The following is a 17,668-nucleotide window of genomic DNA, read 5'->3' as shown; positions in this document are numbered from 1 at the left end:
GATAGGTCAGGCTAAGAGATAAATGTGCAGTAATTTACGCAGTGGAGGGAGTAACTCAATTTGAAAATGAGAGGATTAGAAGAGCTGTACTGGGTCAGATCTAAGATCTCCAGAAGGACATGTTTCTTTTTCCCTCAAGGAGATACTCATTAGGCCCATAAGGAAGGAATCAATCTTGGTGGGAGACAAAATTGGCAATTATAGACCCATTGCCAATGTTTCTTTTCTTAGCAAGGTGGTAGAGAGGGTAGTGGCTCACCAACTTCAAGGTCTATTGGATGAAATCAGCACTCTGGATCAGTTTCAGTCGGGCTTCAGGCTGTGTCACAGCACGGAAACGGCATTGTTCAATTTGCTAGAAGACCTATTGAGGGAGGCTGGTGGTGGCAAAACGTCCTTGTTGGTCTTCCTTGACATCTCAGCCACCTTTGATACCATCGACCTTGGTATCCTCTTGGGGAGGCTCTCCGAGTTGGAGGTCGGTGATTTTGCTTGGCTCCAGTCTTGGAGCGTTGTCCCCATAGAGTACAGCTTGAAGAGAATGTATTAGACCCATGGTTCCTCAATTGTGGGGTTCCACAGGGTTCGATCATCTCTCCAATGCTGTTTTAATATCTCTATGAGGCTGCTAGGCGGGGTCATCCGGGGGTGTGGAGCGTCATGTCACCAGTATGCTGACGACACTTAGCTCTACATCGTTTTTTTCTATCTGCAGTGGATGCCGTTATGTCTCTTGTGCTGCCTGGGGGCCATTCTGTAATGGATGCAGTTGAGTGGACTGAGGTTCATGAAGGAGATCTTGAGGGTTTGTGCTCCTGGCATAAGTGGTTTGGGAAATTTCCTCTCTTTTCGGTGGGGGCGGGGACTCTTACCACAAAGAGTGTGGTTTGCATTCTGGGAGTTCATCTTGGCCCAACTCTTACCATGGAGACCCAGGTAGCATCTGTGGTTCACTCCGCCCATTTAGATCTATGGCGGATTGCCCAGCTGCGTCCCTATCTTGATGTTGGGGCACTCACCATACCTGTCCATGTGCTTGCAGTCTCGAGATTAGACTACTGTAACACTCTCTACGCGGGGCTTCGAGATTGATGCGGAAGCTTCAAATGGTCCAGAATATGGCGGCCAGGTTACTAACTGGGGCGAAAATATTCCATCATATTACCCCACTCTGGATGGGTTTCCAAACCCCCTCTGCCTCCAGTCCCCGAGGAGTGGGACAGGAGGCAGAGGGCAATGGGGATGGGAGACAGAGGGCAGTGGAGGGAGTTTGGAAGCATGGGAAGCCAAAAGCCGGCAGTGGGCGTGGAGCAGCTTTCGGCTTCCCGGGCTTCCAAAGCTACCCCCACTGCTGCCTCCCATCCCCACTGTCCTTTGCCTCCTGTCCCTTTGCCTCCTATCTTGATGTTGGGATGCTCACCACTCTGGTCCATGCACTTGTAGTCTTGAGATTAGACTACTGTAATGTGCTCTACATGGGGCTACCTTTAAGATGGATGTGGAAGCTTCAAATGGTGCAGAACATGATGGAGAGATTTATCACTGGGGTGAGAAAACATCAGCATATCTCCTCCATTCTGGCTGCCTTGCTTTGGCTGCCCATTCGTTTCTGCATTGATTTCAAAGTATTAATCATCACATATAAAGCCCTGGCTTAGGGCCTCAGTATCTAGCGGAATGCCTCTTTCCACCTAGATCTACCCGAATCACTTGTTCTAGCCAGGATGGGCGCTGAGGGGCCTAACGTTGGGGGAGGCCCAGAGAGAAAGAACGAGAAAACAGGCCTTCTCAGCAGTGGCCCCTCGCCTATAGAACAGTCTGCCTTCAGATATTTGTCTGGCTCCCTCACTGGGTGGTTTTAAGAGCAAACTTAACACCTGGCTCTTTAGGCAGGTCTCCCTCCCATCATCACCTAATCTATTTCTTGCCTCCTTGAATTATAACAATACTGTTATTTTATTTTATATTATTATTTTATAGATTGTTGTTAGCTGCCTAGAGTAGACTTTGGTCTAGATGGATGGGATAAATTCTTCTTCAGTGAGTGATTCCGGGTTCTAATATTACCTTCTCTGGGTCTTTCCCCATCTTAGTCCAGTATTTATCATACACTTACCTATCTACCCCCACAGCTCTTTGGAACAAGTAGTTTTTCGCTATAATGAGCTGCATTTGAGCTTTGAGACATACCTAAAGCCCAGGAATGAACACTGATTTATCATGGTATTTGAAGGGCTCTGTTTGATCAGAGCAGTTGGCTGTTTAGGTAAGTATCCTGCTTGGGGGAAATCTGGTAATATTTCTCCTCTGCCATGCTCCCAGTGGCTAGGATTTACTGGGAGTGCCCCTCAATAAATGAAGATTTCAGTTTGACAATCCCAGCAGCTAGAGTTACTAGCTCTCTTCTTACATGGATTGAACTGATTCCCCCTTTGAAGCCACTGAATATCACATCTTGCAGCATGGGATCTGACATTAACACTGCAATGGCAAGGCTTCACCAAAATGTGTAGACAATATGTGGATAGAACATCAACTTGCCAACACTGGTACAGGGAATAAGATCATGACTTCTATATTAGAAGAGTAGACCCAACAAGTTGTGTTAGAAAAACCCTTGATTTCCAAAGTGTGGACTTCCCTCAGATGAGGAAACTATTTAGAAGTTGAAAGGGAAGGTAAAAAGAATCCAATCTATCCAGGGTGCATGGAGCCTGTTTAAAACAATGGTAGTAGAGGCCCAACGGTAGTGTATACCGCAAAGAGAGACGGGCTCAACTAAGTCCAAGAAGGTGCCAGCATGGTTAACAAGTGGAGTTAGAGAGGCTTTAAAGATCAAAAAGGGGTCCTTCCATAAATGGAAATTGTTCCCAAGTGAGGAAAAATAAAAAGGAACACAAACTCTGGCAAAAGAAAAGTAAGAAGATGATACAGAAGGCAAAAAAGGACTTTGAGGAACGTATGGCCAGCAATATAAAGGGGAATAATACAGTGGTGCCTCACAAGATGAGCGCTTCGTTTTACGACGAAATCGCATAACGAAGTTTTTGCGATCGCAAAAGCGATCGCAAAACGATGTTTCCTATGGGGTTGTTTTACTTTGTGATGATCGGTTCCCTGGTTTGCTAACCAATTATCACAAAATGACGATTTTTGCACAGCTGATCGGCAGTTTCAAAATGGCCGCCGGGTAAAAAAAAAGTAAGCAAAGACTTGGAGACTGCAGAGAAATTAAATGAATTCTTTGCATCTGTCTTTATGACAGAAGCCTTTGGGCAGATTCTGTTACCTGAACGGCCCCTCCTGACTAATGAATTAAATCATATACAGGTTAAAAGAAAAGATGTTTTTTGACCAAATTGATAAATTAAAGATCAATAAGTCACTGGGCCCAGATGACATCCACCCAAGGGTTATTAAGGAACTGAGAAATGAAGTTGATGATTTCTTAGCTAAAATATACAACTTGTGCCTTAAAATGGCCACACTGCCAGAGGACTGGAGGATAGCACATGTCACACCAATCTTTAAAAAGGGAAGGAGGGGGGACTTGGGAAAATACAGGCTGGTTAGCCTAACATCTGTTACAGGGAGGTGGTGGAAAACCTCATCCAAGATAAAATTTTAAAACACATAGAAGAAACCTTGGTGAGGGAAAATCTGTATGGCTTCGTAAGGGTAAATCTTGCCTCACAAACCTTTTAGAATTCTTCAAAAAAAGGTCAACAGGCACGTGGATACGAGGGAACCAGTAGATATTGTCGATCTGGATTTTCAGAAGGTGTTTGACACAGTCCCTCACCAAAGGCTGCTGAGAAAACTCCACACTTGGGATAAGAGGACAGGTCCTCTTATGGATCGAGAATTGGTTGAGAACCAGGAAACAGGCAATTTTCACAATGGAGAGAGGCGAAAAGCAGTGTGCCCCAAGGATTGTCCTGGGATTGGTGCATTTCAACCAGTTAATAAATTACCTGGAGACAGGGATAAGCAGTGAGGTGGCCAAGTTTGCAGATGACACAAAACTTTTACAGGTGGTGAAGACCAGAAGGGATTGTGAAGAGCTCCAGAAGGATTTCTCCAAACTGGGAGAATGGGTGGCAAAATGGCAAATGCATTTCAATATAAGAAAATGTAAAGTCATGCACATTGGGGGAAAAAAATCAAAAACTATAGTTATCAGCTAATAGGTTCTGAGCTCTCCGTGACGGATCAGGAAAGAGATCTAGGTGTGCAGGTGGACAGCTTGATGAAAGGGTCAACTCGGTGTGCGGTGGCAGTGAAGAAGGCTAATTCCGTGCTAGATATCATTAAAAAGGAGATTGAAAATAAAACATCCAACATTATAATACCGTTGTACAAAACGCTGGTAAGGCCGCACCTGGAGTATTGCGTACAGTTCTGGTTGCCGTACCTCAAAAAAGACATTGTGGAACTGGAAAAGGTGTGGAAGAGAGCGACTAAAATAATGACTGGGCTGGGGCACCAGCCTTATGAGGAAAGGCTGCAGCATTTGGGACTCTTTATTTTAGAGGCAAGGCTCCTGACGGGGGACATGATTGGCGGCTGAGGGGCCTAACCCTGAGAGAGGCCCGGAAGGAAAAAAACTAAAAATTGGGCCTTCATGGTGGTGCCCCCTGCCTTTGGAACACACTGCCCATGGAGATTCACCTGGCCCCTTGCAGGAAGCTTTCAAAAGTTAATTGAAGACCTAGTTCTTTTGGCAGGCTTTCCCACCGGCTAGTACCTAGCTCCTACTCTCGACTTTCCCATCTTGGATTTTCTTCTTCTTTCTTTGATTTATTTTAACTGTTTGTTTTAATCCTATCTGTGTTTGATTGTAAACTCCCCAGAGTAGATTTCTCCAGATGGGCAGTATAAAAATCAAAGAAAGAAGGAAGAAAATTATGCAGGGGATGGATAAAGGGAAGTTCTTTTCCCTCACCCAATACCAGAACCATGGGACATCCACTCCAGTGTGGAGAGAGTGGGGAGAGTGAGAACAGACCAAAGAAAATAACTTCTTTAGCCAGCGTGCTGCTAGTCTGTGGAAGTCCTTACCACAGGATGTGGTGATGGCATCTGGCCTAGATACCTTTAAAAAGGGATTGGACAGATTCCTGGAGGAAAAGTCCATCGCAGGCGACAAGCCATGATAGGGATATATAATCTCCAGGCCTAGAAGGAAGGTACCTCAAAATGGCAGATACAGTGGTGCCTCGCTTAACGAGGATAATCTGTTCCAGTGAAATTGCTGTAGAGCGAAATCCTCAAGCGAAAAGAAAAAGCCCATTGAAATGCATTAAAATCCAGTTAATGCGTTCCAATGAGCTGAAAACTCACCAACCAGCGAAGATCCTCCATAGGGGTGGCCATTTTCGCTGCCTGTGCAGCGAGGAATCCTTCCAAAAACACAGCAGGGAGCCATTTTACACAGCCGGCGGCCATTTTGATACCACCGATCAGCTGTTTTAAAATCGTCGTAATGCGAAGAATCGGTTCCCAAAGCAGGGAACCGATCATCGCAAAGCAAATTTTTCCTATTAGAATATCGTTAAGTGATTGCAAAAAGTTCATCGTATAGCGGTTTTGTCGTTTAACGAAGCAATCGTTAAGTGAGGCACCACTGTATAGGGGAGGGATATCAGGAGACAGGTATCTAGTTGTCTTGTGTGCTCCCAAAGGCATCTGATGAGGCCACTGAGATATAGGCAGCTGGACTAGATGGGCTCCTGCCCTGATTCAGCAGGGCTTTTCTTAGGTTCTTATGTAACTCCATAAAATTCCCAAAACAAAAGAAACTTGCTTGTTTCTTTTGGTGGGCTAAAGCTCCTAGAATTCTTAAACTAGCATGAGAACTGTGGTCCCAAAAAGTAATGTTTCCAAACATTGTCTTATCTGCTAAAGTTGACGGCCACATCTGGGAGCAATGTTTCAGTGTGCTGCAGTTGTGTTTGAAGTGGTTAGAGATCAGAGGGCTTGGGGAGGTCTGGGATCAAAGCCGCAGCCAGTCTTGAAGTCTGGGCCTGTAGCTGTCTCCAACCTAGCCCACCTCTTGGGGTCATGAAAATAATATGAGGGGAGTGGAGTGGAGAGAATTATGCATGTCTGTTTGACCCCTGAGAGGAAGGGCAAAATAAAGAGGTTTTTTTTAAAAAAAAATCCTATTGGACTGTCGCTTGGCAGTACAGCTGGCTAAAGATGGTTGTGCTTTACATAGAATATGGTTTTACCCTTTTGAGTTGAAATTGCTGTTTGGACTGTGACTGGAAGTCTGTACTGATCCCCAGGAACATAAATTAGCATGGGAACTATGCAGGAAATGTCCCCATTTTTTTTTGGTCAGCACACACTGTGTAAAGGTGACAAATATACATGGAGCTAGTAGCTGATGCAATCCAGTTTCAACTTTTTGTTGATGACAGGAGTCAATTCTAGATAGACGGTGGGTGGGTAATCAACGTTAATACAAGCTTGGCTTCCAGAATACAGTAGTCTCACTGCAATAGAGGAAGTTTTAGATTAGGCATCCTTCAGTCTCGAGAGACTATAGTAACATGCACACCGTAATAGAGGAAGTGCACTAACACAATACAGTATTCTGTTCCAGTTTCCAGCAGAAGGCAATTCTGACATTCATGAAGATCCCTCCCTGCTCCAGATATATAGATTGTTGGTTGTCCCTAGGACCAGCTAAACAGCATTTTGCACAAGTGGTTGGAGAGGAGGAAGGGGGTTATCTGTCTATCACTAAAGCCAGTGGTTTCCAGCCCTTGAGTCTCCAGATGTTCTTGGACTAAAACACCCAGAACTCTTCACCAATAGCTGTGTTGTCAGGATTTCTGGGAGTTGTAGTCCCAGAGGTTGGGAACCACTGATTAAAGCCACTGTTCTATTCCTCCTCAACCTGTCTAGGCACAATATTGCTTGGTTACCTCCTCCCCCTTATAACAGTGCTGATGGATCTCTCCCACGGTTAAAGGAGAGGTTTCATATGTTATGTTTAACAACATAAAATGGAGACAAGGGGTACTTAAAACATATAACTAGTTGAAATGCCAAATAGCAGATTTTTTTTTTTTAAAAAAGCCCCAAATGTCTCTGAAGCATACTGGGGAGGAGTAAAAACGCATGTTGGATTTCGAATGAACTTTGTGTTAATGGAGGGATGAGGGAGGTTGGGGGGAAAGGAAGTGCATGTTCTGCCACAGAAAATTCTCTTGTTTCTAGTAGAGAGGCATGTCTATATGAACTCAGAATAGAAATATCTTTGTATGTTATTAAATTAGTGATGAGCCCCTCCCCCAACTAGAAGATGGAAATGGGCTCTGTTTCCAGAATCCTGTCTGAGATTCATCAGCTCGGTTGGCCCTCCATTACAAGGTTTAAGCCAGAAGATTATAAAACAATATTTGCGCATGAGACATTGCTGTGCTGAGTGCAGTTCTTGATTCCGTTCTCTGCAGTGCACATGATTATATTCCGAATACTTTTAGAAGGTACGTCATTCCTAATGTCATGCCGCCTTTTTTAATGAAAGGATGGGCTGTGATGGTTCTTTGGTGAGGTATATGTGCTATGCTTACAAAATGTCTCTTGTTCAATCTCTGGCGTTTCTTCGTAGGGCTAGGAAAAACATTTTGCTAATCCATTTCAGCGGTTTTATGATGGATGGACCAAATATCTGAAACAGTATAAGTGAATTTTCTGTGTTAAAATGGTTTTGATTTCATTTATAGACATCCACAAAATCAATAAGCAGGGTTTTTTTAAGTTAGGCTACAACTTATGTTGTACCCTAATTGAATAAAATCTCCAATTTATGTAAAGAAATCTAGTTTCATAGAATCATAGAATAATGAAGTTGGAAGGGGCCTATAAGGACATTGACTACAAACTCTTGCTTAGTGCAGGAATTCAAGTCAAAGTGTGTCTGACAGATGGTAGTCCTAACTGCGTCATGAATGCCTCCAAGGTAATGGGTTTCATTGTCATACTGCTTCAACAGGAAGTTTTTCCTGATGAATCTGGTTACCTGGAACTTGAGCCCATTATTATGTGTCCTGCACTCTGAAATGATTGAGGACAGATATTGCCCTTTCTTTGTATGACAAGATGATTGTGTTTCAGCTAACATGAGAGACTGGTGCCTGAGATGCTCCCAGCCTTGTATGTCCAAAAATAAGGACCCACAATTTTGTCTTCATCCCAGGAGGCATCACTTGGTGTTATGTGATCGCTGCACACCTACCAGTAACTCATTAATCCTATATTGCCCATCTTGGGACTGAGTGTAATTTCAAATTTCATGACTTGAAAACACCCAGCCATATTTATACACTTCTGTGCCTTTTTATGTACCTTAACCACTAATTTTTTTTACCTTCTAGCCGGATGAAAATGTCTGGAGAATACAAAAGCTTACACATTATTGTGCAATTGATCCTAATAAAGGGATTGTTCATTTGTGGATTTTGGTTTGTTCTTATGGACCAACATGTATACTATTACTTTTGTAATTCCATTTATTGTAGCAGTGCTTTTTGTTGTTGTTGTTGTTTAGCAATGATTGATAATAAACTTGAAATTTTATTTTTGAAGTGTGAATGCCTTAATTAAAGCTGTGAAGATTCTCAGTCATCCAGGTGAAGTTATATGGAAGTGGCAACTGGACAACTTTCCTATTAGGTTGAAACGTTTTGCTAATCATCCAAGTAGCTTCTTCAGTCTGAGGAGAGTTGGTAGGAGATCCCTGATATATTCTCCAGGTTCGTTTCACTTCTCCATGATCTGAATGAAAGGTTATTACAAATAGATTTCTTGAAAAATATGCTATAGGTAAGGTCTAGTTTATCCCGATTTGGAAATCCCTCACTCTTTGCACTGTTTCCCCAGCTCTTAGAACAAAATAGCTATGTCACACAATTGATTTTTGGTATCAGAAAACAGCAGCAGGTGATTATTTACTATTTGCATTGTTTTACTGCAAAGGAAGAGATGACAAGGGGTTTCCCACCTCAAGACAAGGTAATTTAACTAGTGTTGGATGGGATTGACATTTGACTTTGCTTCAGGCAATAAAATGTATTGGGACAGTTGTGGGAATTCTCACAGAAACCCTTTCTACTAGGTTTACTTATTTTGTTCGGAAGAGGTTGCATATATTCAGCTTGCTGTTTTTCATAAAAGGATAATTTGCAGAGTTAGTGTGAGGAACCCAAGCTTTTTACGCTGACTATTGTCAGGGGAGGATAGCACTTTTGCCCAGTGGGAGTTTGCTGGCTGGGTATCACAGAATGGCACATAGAGTGAATCTCAGTAATAAAACAAAACTGTATTGCTTTCAAAAGCAATAACACATTCAGGCTTATGAAAGAGTTTGCATAAGCATGTCAGTTGATGAGTTGTGTAAACTTGCTGGCTCTGAGACTCGATGAGGGATTCAAACTGGAAATATCAGACAAAGTAAACACGATTAGCAAAGAGCATCAGAAGAAGAAGAATCGTATATCTCTGATCCCAGGAAATAGCATGAAGTTTAAGGGATTAGAAAGTGGTTTGCTGATGCCAACTTCATCTTGACTGAAAAATATCCAAAAGGGAAGGAGTCATTCCTGATATGAAGAACATAAATTGAGGGTGTGGGGAGTGGAATCATTGTTTTATTTGTACCAGATGTGATCTATAGAACCATGGTCAGAGATAGTGGCTTTGTTGAAAAATACCCATAATTATGAACATACCCAAGGAAAATTACCTTGTGTTTCAAGAAGAGTCTGGATACTGTTTGAACTGGGTATTGGTCCCACTAAGTTGACAGATTATGTGGAAAACAGGAGAAAAAGCAGATCATGATGAACAATATAGTCCAGTTTTTGAATAAAGATTAAAAAGAACCTGCATGCTACACTCAACTATGGATCTTGCAGAACAAGGTTAAATTTCTGGCAATGACGTGAAGCTTCCCAAATATAAATGGTAGCAGAAATTTATGAGCGAGTGACTGCCAAGTGAGATGTGTGTTCCACATTTCAACAACTTGGGATCATGTCTATTCTGCATGCACTGAGAAAGGAAGTAACAAATAAAACACAACCTCTGAATTCTTGGTTTGTAGAAATGAAAGCCCATCTGGAAAATGGGTGAAAGACATAGGAAAACTCTAGTGAAAATCAGAACTAGCGCTGGAACTGAAGCTGACTTGAAGCCTCAAATGTTTATATGAATACTGTATATGTAAAGGCCCTGCTGTTAGGAGGCAAACTCGCTTTCTTCCAGGCTCCCCTGGGCTTGTGGGGTAGGGTCAGACAGCCTGCTGGGGTTGTTTGAGATGACCCCCTCACAGCCCCCCCACCCCAGCTAAACAGGCCTTCAGGCCCTCCTCCTCTTCGGTTGTCCAGGGTCCTTGCCAAGAGAAATAGTCCACATTAATGCTGGCCTTTCCTTTTCAGTAATGCAACTGCAACTTACTGGATTGTAAGGCTAGATATCATCAGTTAAGGAGAGGATTGGAATCCTTCATTTGTGCCAATGATTGGAGAGGTGAATCATCAAGGTGAATAGAACATGTAGAAGCCAATGATGTACAGTGTGCGTTATCCAGCAGACAGCCAAGGCTTCCCTTTCAATGACTGCATATTTCTGCTCCTGGAATGCGAGTTTATAACTCAAGTATATGACACAGCGCTCTTTCCCTCTCCACTGTTGGACCAAGACTGCTCCTTGGCCCCTCATGGATGACCTTTGGTAAGACTTGGTCCTCAGGGCCTGTTATTTTTTTTCTGGCCTTTCATACTATAAAGTCTTACTAAAGGTCATCCATCAAAGTGAGGAAGGCCTGCTCCTCCTGAAGGTCCTAGCACATTTGTCTTGGACATCTTTTCCATGTGAGCTCCCGTCAGCAGGGCTGCAATGATCATGAAATAGGGCATGAGTTGCTGGTAGTATCTAGCCAATTTCAGGACTGTTTCTTATCCTGGGGTTGGGGCCAAATGGACAGTTTATCAACCCTGTCTGCTACAGGCCATATGTCCCCACTCTCAGCAATAAGGCCTCGTACCGGGCCTCCCTGTGTGCCACCTTGCACTTGGCCAGGTTGGCTGTCAGCCCTGCCCTGCAAAGTTCACTGAGGGCCCTCCTTTAGTGCTGGAGATGGGTCTCTCCCAGGTAGAGCTAAAAATAATATACAACGAGGCAAAGTCTTTTACAGGCTTTAGGACCTGATCCAACAGCCGTTGGAATGTTGCTGCTGCCACATGCAAATGAAAGGTATATGGGTAAAGTGAACTACCCCTTCCTTTTGCAGAGGATTTGCCAATAATCTTTTGTGAGCATGAGGGAAGTCAGGAATCATGCCTCCCTCATCCTCTCTAGTAACATATCAATCTAGAGCATTGGATAAGCATCAAACTGGTTGAGGCGGTGGAAGTTGACGCAGAACTGAACACGGTCTCTGGTTTGGGGACAAAGAGCAGCTGGCTTCTCCAGGGGCTCTGAGATGGCTCTATAACTCCCAGGCAGAGCATTACTGTTCACCTGCTCTATGACCTGGTGTAACAGTCTAGGCCTTGTCTGTCCTGGAACCTTTGTCATGACCCCTGGATCAGTGGTAATGGCATGCTCTGCCAGCCCTGCTCTCCCTGGGATGGGTGGAAAAAAACCCTCAAATTCTTCCAGCTGGCAGGCTTGAGATATTTGGGCAGAGGACAAATGCCCCCTGCTAGGGCAGTCTTGCACAACTATGGTGGCCTGTGCAGCAGGATAAAGACAGGATGGAAATGAAAGAAGTATAAGAAATGCTTTCCCAGCAACTCCAAATGTGAATAATCTGTATGGGTATTTTTGGGGGAGTGAGGAGTGGATCCTGACCAGGACTAGAGGTCTGGGAAGCAGAAGGTGGGATTGAAGTATCTTCCCTTACTGCACTTTGCTTTGCTGGGGTATGTATGTATGTATGTATGTATGTATGTATGTATGTATGTATGTATGTATGTATGTATGTATGTATGTATGTATGTATGTATGTATGTATGTATGTATGTATGTATGTTTCCTATGCAACATGAATTGTGCTGTATAAATGAACAACAACAACAAAAACTTCACTAATTTGGTGAAGCACCCCAGAGTGTGATGGGTTTCTTTGCAGGGAGGAGTCAGTAACACCTTAACTGGGTGCCCAGTTTGAACAGCAGATGTTAGTTCAAAGAAAATGCTTAAGTGGAAATAACTTTACAGGCATCAACAGGACCACTATATCTACCTATGCTTCAGTGCCATCTACTGGATCATTCCCTATTAACTATACAAGGACAGTTTGGTGCAATGCTACTAGTCCCAGGGTATACCTTGAGTTCTTGGGAATCCAAAGTCCCATAATGGATGAAGAGACTGAGGTAAAGTGGTTAGATGGTGGTCAAGAGGTTTCAGTGAAGGAGATACGGGAGGGGGACTTAACAAAGAGGGAAAGGAATGGGTAAACATGACATAATGAAGTTGGGTTGTCTCAAGAAGTTTTGTATTCTCCTAACACAGGAGGAAATAACTGTTCAGGTGGCTCCAACTTTGGGACTTTGTTTATTACCCAGCAAATCTGTTTTCTTATTAATTCTGTATACTGTACAAACAAAGCTGAATACTCCTTTTCTTAAACTACAACATAAACATAAAATACATAAACCAAAATACAAATTGTGTTCCCCACCACCCTAAGTCGGGACCTCTTGCAGTCATCCTATCTTTATTCTTCCTTTATTGTCCTCTTCTCCAGAACTGCATTGATTCTTGATTTGGAGCTTTCCCTTTTCCTCTTGATAGCACATATTAAAAAAATCTGCCCCATATTTCATAGAAATTAGTCTTTTTCATCTCTTCTAACTTATCATTTGTAGCAATGTTCCACATTTCATTATACCATTCTTCCATTTGAAATTCAGACTTTGATTTCCAATTGCTAGCTATTATTAATCTGGCTGCTGTTAATAAATTGGTAATCAACTCTCATATTCCACATTCTCAAATATTGATAACAGAGCTATCTCAAGGATTAAATTCTATCTCTTTTTCACATATGTCATTTTGTTCTTTAAAGATTAGTTTCCAAAATCTTTGTACTTTTTTGCATTCCCACCACATATGAAAGTATGTACCAATTTCCTTCTCACATTTCCAATATTCAGATAACTAGCGTTAATTTTATTCAATTTTGTCCATGTCAAATACCATGTTAAACCCAATTGAATTTTTTTTTTTTGGCTTATTCTCACAGACATAAATTGTAAAACCCTCATTTTCCACATCTTCCTCTATTCTTTGTCATTTATTCTTTTTCCTAAGTCTTGATCCCACACTAACTTCAGTCCTTCTTTCTCAGTCTCTTCTTCTTCTAGATCAAATTTACTCACTGCATCCTTTACTGAATCAGTCATCTGAATATCTTCATATGATAATAGAAATTGTTCATACTTTGTATATTCTAACACAGAATAAATCCTCATTCCTATTTCACCTTTCTCTGTTTTCCCCCTTAATACATTCCCTTCTTTCATTTGACTTGTTTATTTCTCTTAAGGTCCTTAACCCTTAATCTTTACTCTCTCTTCTCCGTCCCCACAAAAAGAAACAAAATAAGCAAACAGAACAACAACAAAAAACAGATAAAAACAAAACAAAAGGGGGAGGAGAGACTGTGTAAAAAACTTTTAAAATGGGGGGAAGGGATAGTTTAAAAAATTTAAAAGAGGAAAAAAAGAGGGAAAGAGGAAAAAAGGGGGGAGGGGGGAGTCTTCAAGCATCAAATGATTTCTCTCAGTCCAGATATCTTCTCTTTCATGTTTCCACTCCTTGCAGGCCCACTTTGCTTGCGCCTTGCTCATCTTGATCTTCTTGCCATAGGCCCTACGTGACTTGCCTTCTTCAACAGAGAAGATTCTGAAGAGGACTGCATCTTTCCATATTTTTAAAAAGATTGGCTGACCCCAGTTCCATCTCTGTCCATTCTTGATTAGAATTGATGTACAGTCGTGCCCCGCTTGATGATTACCCTGCATTACGACGAATCCGCTTGACTACGAAGTTTTTGCGATCGCAATTGTAATTGCAAAACAATGTTTTAAATAGGGTTTTTTTCGCTTTGCGATGATTGGTTCCCTGCTTCGGAAACCAATTCTTCACAAAATGATGTTTTTTTAACAGCTGATTGGCAGCTTCAAAATGGCCACCGGCTTTCAAAATGGCCCCCCACTGTTTTCTAGGGATGGAGGATCTTCGCTGGACGGTGAATTTTCAGCCCATTGAAATGCATTGAACGGGTTTCAATGGGTTTTTTAATTTCGCATTATGATTTTTTTGCTTAACAGCGATTTTCCTGGAATGGATTATCGTCATTAAGCGAGGCACCACTGTAATGAGTTTCATAATTTTTCTCCACTGTATTGATTTGTTGCTTAAATCCTGATAAATTTGTATTGGATTTGACCTATAAACTAAGAGTTCCATTTTTTCTTTAGTGACCTTGAGAAATTGCTCTTTTTTAAAAAAGCATAGTTGAAAAATTTCAATATTATAGGTCTTGGCCTCTTATTTCTGGGGTTCCCAATAAAATGAATTCTCTTTATATCCTCTTCAGCCACATGCTGGGAGTTCAAAATAGAATTTATCCAGGTCACCACTACCTGCTTAAGGTCAGCTCCTTTTTGCAGCTCAAAGTTCATTATTTTGATGTTGTTGCGTCTTGAGCTATCTTCCAAATAAATCATTTTGTTTTGCAAATCATCTGTCTTCTGTTGTTGTGCCTTTGTTTTCCCTTCATTCTGTTTTGATCTTCCATTTGCTTTACTCTGTCCTCCATTTTTACTATGCTTGCCTTCATCCCCTGTACTTTTCCCTGGACTGCTTTCATGTCCTTTCCCATCTGTTGACATTCCTTCACTAAAGAGTCTATTTTGTAAAGAACCTGTTCCAGTTTTCCATCAATCTGGCATGGTATATCTTTAGCCAGATCTTTTACTCAAGTTGTTAATTCGGCAATCTTTTTTTCCATGCTGGCTTCAATAAGATTGCTCAGAGAGGTAGCCCCTCCCCTTCCTTTCCAGCAGCTTCCCAAGTCTCTTTAGAAACGTCAAAGAAGTTTCTAAAGTTTGTACTAACAGAAAAGTACAACAGCTCTTGTCTCAGGAAAAGATCTCTGTACCATACCAGGTTTATACTTTTTTTTAGGAGTGAGGGATTCCACCTATATTCGTCTTAAGCGTTCGAGACTACGATCTGATTTTTTTTCTCTGATGACTCTCATGTCCAACTTTTAGAACTCTTATCTATATTTTTTTCTCATAAGCAAAGCAAAAAATTCATAGCACAGGAAAACAAAGTAGTTTTTTACTGCTCACTAGCTGTTCAACTTTTATTGGTGTTCTTCCGAGTGCATTCCTCAGATAAGCAGCCAGGCTTTTACAGTTTTTTAAAAAAACACTTCTATCTCTGCTTGAACTTTTCACAAAGAATTTAAGCAGATTTACTCACATTTCAAGAAGGGAAAAAGGCATTTAGCAATTTATTTACATTCAGCAGGGCGAGGAGAGGAAGACTCTGCTGTGCATCCTGTCCCAGTGGAAGTGAGGTCTCCCAAAGCTGAATACTCTAAACTTGTATGCAGGGGGGTATGATGAAGAAGAGCAGTAGAATGATCTCCAGATCACATGCAATTCTTTGCCTCTGTAACACAAAAGTACAACAGGTTTATTTTTTTTTGTTTTTGTAGGTGAAAAAATCAAATCAAGATGATGGCATACAGTGCAGGAAGGGCTGGTTATGGACATACATCCTGTTGTGTAGGTGTGCCTGTGTAATGAAAGTGATGACACTGGCAGTAACAGATGCCTACTAATTATAAGAGTTTTAAATTTAATTATAAGTTATTTAATTTTAGGTACATGCGATACATGCACAATGATATGAGGTTGCTTGCATCCCAAAATCAAGGAAGGGACTCTAATTAGTAGCAATCTGCTTTTACTGGTGGTGTCACTCCTGTTGCGCAGGTGGAGCCCTATAACAAGATACTTTTTAGGATACTGAAGCATAGATTGTAGATTAGGAAGGTATCCCAAGAGCCATCTAGTCCTGCAGTTCTTCACCTTGTCTTTACTGCAAACGTCCTTTGAATATCTTTTGTTGCCATAGACCACCAAGTCTTAACTAAAAATGTTAAACCCTAAAGTGCATCAAATATTTAAAATTCCTTATGAAGGGTCTTCAGATTTGGAGAGAAGGGGGAAGAATCTGTTAATGCACACACTCCTATTAAAATATATTTATTGGAATAATTCTATACTTAGTTCCTTTATTATTGGTAATGGCATGGTTAAAAATCTTGTAAATAAATAAATAAATAAAATTATTATTATTCAAAAACTCCAGATACAGTCAAAATTATAAAAACATTGGCTGGTATTAGATAACAGATACACGTTTTAACCAAAAACCTAAGTATCCGTTAAATTTCAACACAGTATATATGCCGTTCCTAATATTGCCATTTTTGTAGCTCTGATAGCATGATTTCTGAGATCTGCAACTGCTTATAGTACTGTGTGAAATTTCTTGATATTGTTCCCAAAGCTGTGATGTGTGGACAGCCACTTTGCTTTCTTGCATTTCCTTTGCTTTGGGATGGTTTTTGTTGCTGCCTTCTGTACAGTGTTATGAGCCTCCATCCATAGTTCTTCAGGCACTCTGTCCACCAAATCTAGTTCCTTAAATCTGTTCTTCACTTCCACTGTGTATTCATAAGGGATTTGGTTTAGATTATACCTGACTAGCCCAGTGTTTTTTTTCTACTTTTTTCAGTTTAAGCTTGAATTTTGCTATAAGAAGCTGCTGATCAGAGCCACAATCAGCTCCAGGTCTTGTTTTTGATGACTGTATAGAGCTTCTCCATCTTTGGTTGCAGAGAACATAATCAATCTGATTTCCATATTGCCCATCTGATGATTTCCATGTGTAGAATCACCTCTTGTGTTGTTGGAAAAGAGTGTTTGTGATGACCAGCTTGTTCTCTTGACAAAACTCTATTAACCTTCACCCTACTTCGTTTTGAACTCCAAGGCCAAACTTGTCTGTTGTTCCTTTTATCTCTTGTGTTTAGTCGTTTAGTCGTGTCCGACTCTTCGTGACCCCATGGACCAGAGCACGCCAGGCCCTCCTGTCTTCTACTGCCTCCCGGAGTTGTGTCAGGTTCATGTTGGTTGCTTCGCAGACACTGTCCAGCCATCTCATCCTCGGTCGTCCCCTTCTCCTCTTGCCATCACACTTTCCCAACATCAGGGTCTTTTCCAGGGAGTCTTTTCTTCTCATTAGATGGCCAAAGTACTGGAGCCTCAGCTTCAGGATCTGTCCTTCCAGTGAGCACTCAGGGTTGATTTCCTTTAGAACTGATAGGTTTGTTCTCCTTGCAGTCCAGGGGATTCTCAAGAGCCTCCTCCAGCACCACAATTCAAAGGCATCAATTCTTCGGCGGTCTGCTTTCTTTATGGTCCAGCTCTCACTTCCATACATCACGACAGGAAAAACCATAGCTTTGACTATTCGGACTTTTGTTGGCAAGGTGATGTCTCTGCTTTTCAAGATGCTGTCCAGATTTGTCATCGCTTTCCTCCCAAGAAGAAGGCGC

The 17,668-nt window shown here is 41.7% G+C and overlaps 1 protein-coding gene across 3 annotated transcripts in view; it reads left to right on the top strand.

The window, feature by feature from the left end:
- EDN3 (endothelin 3) overlaps positions 1 to 17,668 on the top strand; it is a 121,690-nt gene that overhangs the window by 1,460 nt on the left and 102,562 nt on the right. The window lies entirely within an intron of this gene.

Source organism: Pogona vitticeps, chromosome 4, assembly GCF_051106095.1.
Source record: "Pogona vitticeps strain Pit_001003342236 chromosome 4, PviZW2.1, whole genome shotgun sequence".
NCBI lineage: Eukaryota > Metazoa > Chordata > Lepidosauria > Squamata > Agamidae > Pogona > Pogona vitticeps.
Note: the sequence above shows the minus strand (reverse complement) of the source record. Positions and strands in the feature narration are given on the sequence as shown.